We start from the raw sequence: 6,405 nt of genomic DNA on the forward strand, positions 1-6,405 counted from the left end.
CACGTTTTCAGGGGAGCCCATGTCTTATTAAGGGGAGCCGAGCTCCCCCTAGCTCCCCCGTAGTTCGCACCCTGACTATACCTATAGAATTTGCTTCTTTTTCTGTATTGATAAAAGGGTGGTTATTGGATAATCAAACATGTCTTTCAAATTTTAAGTAGTGGTTTCTTGCTTGTTTCTGGTTTTTATATTTAAAGTGTTTTGTCTTTGTGACTATATTTGCTGGAATGTTTGTTTTTCTTCTTATGTTTTATGTACTTATGGACAACCTGCCAGGGACTGCAGATAAAAAATTAGCCTGTATGGCTAAATCTGCCACATTTACATTATCGACATGAGTGCCCAAGTTAATTCATGTGCATTGTCCCTTTTAAAATAAAAAATAAAGAATAAAGCCACTCACTGCCCACTAAGGTGTAATAGACTCTTTGCATTAACAAATGCTGTTCATTGTCAAGTAGCACTTTTGTTTGAAGGCTGAATAGAAAGGAGGAATCAGGACCATGGGCCTGTACTTTATTCTCTTAAACATTTTAAAGCACCAGCAAAAAGTCTTAATTTTGGATCCAAGTTTACTTGAACAAGTGCTCACTGAGTTGCTTACGCCATGCTTTATTTCTGCAGGGCGCAACTCCACAGACGTCCTGTTTTCATCATTTCGCTGCCCAATTGGCTGTGACGGGCCACCACCATGAACCAGTCAATACTATCAATACACAGGGCAAGCAGCAGCAATGTGCTTCTGCTTGCCTCCCTTATCTCAATAAACAAGGAAAACTTTGTATAGACCGTGAGATCAGGTGAACTTATCTATTCAATGCAGGGCCTTAAATGCACGACCACTGGTCTGTGTTAAATGTTTATGTCAGTGGAAATCTTAAATATCACCTTTAAATGTTTCCTATGGTGAAAAATACTCTTACAAGGACAATTGCATGGTCTAGTTTCTACTGGAAAAAAATTTAATATAAAACATAATACATAATCTTTTATGGAATTTCTACTTGTTAGATCATCTTGTGAAGGCAGTGTGTGAATTGGTTTGAAGGTTAATACGGGTACATCACATTGTACTGTGATTGTGCCTTTCAATTACTGTCATACTTCTCTGTCTAGGTCTGTCCATCTGCTTGGAGAAATGAAATTCATTGTCTGTTAATATTTATTTAGTTGTCCAACTCCTAGCTACAGTGCTTTTACCCTCTTTCTTTCTCATTCCCATTCTGATATTTTTATTTTTTTATATATTTACTCTTTTGCATCAGTTTCCCTTCGTTGTTCACTTCACAGAACAATGAGCAGTCATTTCAATACTTTTAGACAATTGGATAAAGGTTTCAGTTCTATCTTTTGAATTTTCACCACCATAAGACAGAAAATTGAAGTTTTGCTTCAATTGTTCTTTTGACTTTCAGCCTCAAGTTTTGACAAAATAAACAATAATTATTGCAAATAATTACATACAATGCTTGCGTATATTACACAAGTATCTGAAAGTGTTGACAAAATGTAGCAAGATTTGTGTAACCTTATAAAAGAGGCATATTACAGTAATAACAGTATGAGTATTTGAGATTATTGTATATATATGATCTATGATCTCAATATTTTTTTCTAAAGCACATTTGTGAGTGATAATGTAATGTCATAAATGGAAATTAAATATATGGAATGGAATAGATGGATAAAATAAATAGAAAAACAAATGAAATGTTTGATTTGTTTCCAAGAATATTCAAGTTATTTCCTATTTTAAAAACAAGAAAGACAGTTTTGTATATGAAGACAGTTGTGGGTCATGTTTTGTGCAATGAATCAGTGTTAATTCTTAAAGGGGTCCAATTATGCTCTTTTGCAAAGTCTTGATTTTGTTTTGGGGGTGTACTAGAACAGGCTCTCATACTAGGTTGTTCGAAAAACACATTATTTTTCACATATTTTACATTATTACAACACCTCTCCCCCCAGTCTGGCATGAACGGCTCGAATAGTTCCTGTATCAAAGAAGGCCCGCCTTCTGAAATACGAAATGTGCTGTGATTGGTTAGCTGGGCCAGTGTGTGTTGTGATTGGCAGCACTCGGCTCCTGGTCGGGAAATGTCATTCCCCTTACCATAGCCGCCTGCGAGCTTCAGTGTAAATATTGCATCAAAATCAACTCAATTTGAACGCGATTTAAACCCGGATGATTGTAACCACTCTAAGTTTGTTTGCCTTTGGAAAGCTAGCATGTCTCCGACATAGTGATAACACTCGTTGCCTTCTCTAGTGCAGCTCAACCAGGTCTCATCCCATTCGTCGGTATTTGTGATATCACAAATCCTGGAAAATATGCGTTGTAGTCTAAACGAGTCGTTCGTTGGAGTTTTAGAAAAGTGATTTCTGTTCAATAAAATATCTCCTTTTGAATTGGACTTTGAGCTTTGTAACTTTGCAGATATTTTTTTATGCTCAAACAGCAACATTACAGACTAACTAAAGTTGAAAAAGTGAAAAAGCATAATAGGACCCCTTTAAAACAAAGTTACAGTTTTTTCTCGAACAGTATGTTATTACAAATGGAGATATATTGCCCTTGGGACAAAAAAGAGAAATAAAGGTTGAACAAGACTGCCTGAGGCATACAAGCGAAACATTGTTTGATGAAAATTACCTGCTATCATTGAATCAAACAGCATATCATGGTGAGGATAGGAGTGCAGCATAAAGGTCACTGGAGAAGGAGACTGTCGAATGATATTGAATAAAGGAAAGACACTTAAAACACCCTTTAGGCTACTGACAGCATTTCTCTTGCTGCTTCACTTAAAAAGATTTGTATCCATGTGCAAACATGCAGTTTGCACTTCAATATAATGTGTAAGTGGATTCAAGTACTGTAAACTGGAAGAATTTGTATTGATGGAATTAGCCTCTGATGTGAAAGACTGATTTGGTTATAGTGGTGTGTGTTTGTTTGTGTGTGTGTGTGTGTGTGTGTGTGTGTGTGTGCATCTGGCTGTCAAGGCCAGACACCTGTAAACAACATTAACACTCCTAGACAAGAGCGTGCTGAATCTTCTAGATGACTTATGTGCTTTGTCTTTCACTTTCTCTCCTTATTCTCGTTCTCTCTCCCGTGATTGAAAGAAAACTTCAGCACCATCTACAGGTGATGAATAATAGACCAAGCTCAAAGATGTTAAAGGTCCCATGACATGCTGCTTTTTGGATGCTTTTATGTAGGCCTAAGTGGTCCCTAGTACTGTATCTGAAGTCTCTTTCCCGAAATTCAGCCTTGGTGCAGAATTTCAGCCACTACGAGCCAGTCCCACAATGAGCTTTCCTTAGGACGGTAACCTTTCCCCGTATGACGACATAAAGGGAAGATTCCAGATTGGGCCATCTGAGCTTTCATTTTCTCAAAGGCAAAGCAGGATACCCAGGGCTCGGTTTACACCTATCGCCATTTCTAGCCACTGGGGGACCATAGGCAGGCTAGGGGAACTCATATTAATGTTAAAAAACCTCATAAAGTGAAATTTTCATGCCATGGGACCTTTAAGAATAGCGACAGCTCTTCATTTTGCCATAAACCAAGGACACAAATGGGTAGGGCTACATATAATCTTTCCAAACTCATGTAGACAGTGTTACCAGACAGCATAACAGTCTTTCTCAAGTAATAGGAGGTTCTACCCTGCTGAGCTGACCAATTTAGAACAGCATAAATTTCATGTTATGCTCTTAAAAATAAAGGTTCCAAAAGTGGGGTTTCACAGCAGTGCCATAGAAAAAATCATTCTGGGTTCTCCAAAGAAGTTCCCCTTCAGGAACTCGAGCTGCGTCGAGTCGCTTTGGGAACGCCCCTGCGTGACCGCGTTCAAGTCAAGTCAAGTCAAGTCTGCTTTATTGTCAATTCTTCCACATGTACAGCTTATACTTTCTGGTGCTTACGTCACCCCGCTCGTGACGTCTCGCTACTCCATTGGACTGATTTGACACGTGCTTCAGAACGCGGTCACGCAGGGGCGTTCCCAAAGCGACTCAACGCAGCGTCTCATTCCCTCGGGGAACCATGGTTACATATGTAACCTAGAGACGTTTTCAATGATCAGTTCTTAAAAGAACCTTTTTTTTTCTTCTTAGTGTGAAGAACACTCTAATAATCTGAATAACTTTTTCTTGTTCACTTTTAAAAATAAAGGTTCTTAATTGGCATTGATGGTTCACTGAAGAACCTTTAGCATCCATGGAATCAATGAAAAAAAAATTATCTTAAGCCAAGTCCGTGGTTTTAGCATTTGGGCTAGTTTTGTTTCGCAGACCTGGCAACCCTGATTCAATGGCATCACTGTGAAAAAAAACAACACTTTTGCAACCTTTATTTTCAAGAATGTTGTGCAATGGAAAGGTTCCATGGACGTTAAAGGTTCTTCATGGAACCATCAAATGCCAAGAACTTTTATTTTTAAGAGTGCATGTAAGCTGGTTTGTTCCAGTTTGGTGTTCGTCTAGCTGGTGGCACAGCATGTCTAGTCTTTCTGATAAAACGTCTCAGGTTACGTATGTAACCATGGTTCCCTGAGTAGGGAACGAGACACTGCGTCCTCTAGGGGTTGCTATGGGGGACACCTTCAGTTTGACCGGTGTCTGAAGTAAATATCTAAAAACGACAATAACATTGGCCGGTGACAGTTTATGACGTCATTACCCTGCGCGATCACAGTATAAAAGGGGCGCCGGGACAACACATCATCTGCTTCTTCGTCTGAAGCTTGCGTCAGAAGCATGGCAGGGAAACTAGAGGACGCAGTGTCTCGTTCCCTACTCAGGGAACCATGGTTGCATACGCCACCTGAGATGTTCCCTTTCAAGGGAACTTAGAACTGCGTCCTCTAGGGGTCGCTATGGGGAACGGTATACCCACGCCACCATGCTGAGGGGAGTGCATGCCAAACCACAGGCGAGCACTAAGTAAAAACTCTACCAAAGCTTTAAGGGAGTTGCCCCTGGGCCCAGGGTAGAGCTCAAAGGCTTGAAATCAGAAAGAGATTCCTTTAAGGGGATACGACCAAGCGCCTAGAATCGTACTAGGTCTTGGCCTGTCACCCAGGGGGCTACCGCTTGCTCTGCATGAGCTTGCTGAAGGAACTGTCTCAACAGACCCTTAGTAGCAACACCCTGTTAAAGTAGGTATCCTGAGGATACATAGGTAGAGTGGTGCCCAAGGTGGAACCGGGGCCTAACCAACTCAAAGAAAGGGCACAAAGCCGCCGCGCGTAGCTCCTACCATACAGGATTTTAGAAAGAAAGCAAAATGCTTGATGTATGAACTTACCACAGCGTGGATTTTAGAAAGTGCACAGGAACTTTGCATGCGCACTTACCATATCATGGATTTTAAAGATACCATTCTAAGGGGCCCTCGTGGCACTCTGAAGGAGCGGTCCATAGATGGAAATGGCGCATCCCAAGGACAATACGTCTGAGAAGTCACCAACTCATCCTCATGGTATAATGCTGGAATGGCTAGCAGTAAGTTACCTAGCTGAGGAAGCATAAAACCCAGCTCTCAGCCGAGAGGGGGCTCGACCTACAGCATGTTCATCAGAAATCCTGAAGGGTAAGCGTACTGCAAGCTTAGCCAAAAACTCAGCGCAGGAGGCAGAGGAAGTGCCTAGTTCGCCTGATGTTGCCGGTTCCAGGTGCTCTGGGAAAACATCCTCAGAAGGGGAGAGAACTCGGACACTCAGAAGAAAGCACCATGCTCATAAATAACCCTTTACAGTGAGGGGAGCGATGCTTTAAAAATGTATCAACAGAGACACACTAGTTGAGTGGAGCCCAAGGCGAGTACTGGGGCCTAAGCCAACTCAGAGAAAGGGAACGAGGCTGACAACGCGTAACTCTTACCATACAGGATTTTAGAAAGTGCGCAGAGTGCTTAAGAGCAGAAGCACAAAGGAGGGGTTCCCACAGAAACACAAATCCTGCTTACCTCAGGGAACGCAGTGTACTCCAGCCGACTCCACAGAGGGGTGATTATTGGTTCAACCATAAGGGCAGTGTGACAGTGAGGACCCACGGGCCTGACCGTCTATGGAGCGTTGAGTTCTAGCTCAAGACTGCAGCCTGACCTGCTGCCGCTTATGCCCTACCAATCAAACAGGTTTGGATGGCAGGGAGGGAGCCTTAAGAGAAGATGTCTCCCCCATGGAGAGATAGCAGGCCAGCGTCTCTTCAACAGGTGGCATCTTCTCATAACCATTCTCACGCATCCCCTCGTCATTACCGCGCAGGGTAATGACGTATATAGGCTGTCGCCGGCCAATGTTATTGTCATTTTTAGATATAGGCTTCAGACACCGGTCACACTGAAGGTGTTCCCCCATAGCGACCCCTAGAGGATGCAGTTCGAAGTTC

General features: G+C 42.0%; 1 long non-coding RNA gene across 1 annotated transcript in view; it reads right to left on the reverse strand.

Annotated features, from left to right (window-relative positions):
• Positions 1 to 6,111: 6,111 nt before the first annotated feature.
• LOC107674206 (uncharacterized) overlaps positions 6,112 to 6,405 on the reverse strand; it is a 6,705-nt gene continuing 6,411 nt past the window's right edge. Inside the window, exon 3 of the long non-coding RNA XR_001632490.1 lies at positions 6,112 to 6,122. This is a non-coding gene — a long non-coding RNA (uncharacterized LOC107674206). The remainder of the gene's footprint in view (positions 6,123 to 6,405) is intronic.

The sequence above is a fragment of the Sinocyclocheilus anshuiensis genome, unplaced genomic scaffold (genome assembly GCF_001515605.1).
Source record: "Sinocyclocheilus anshuiensis isolate Anshui unplaced genomic scaffold, SAMN03320099.WGS_v1.1 scaffold728, whole genome shotgun sequence".
NCBI classification, from domain to species: domain Eukaryota; kingdom Metazoa; phylum Chordata; class Actinopteri; order Cypriniformes; family Cyprinidae; genus Sinocyclocheilus; species Sinocyclocheilus anshuiensis.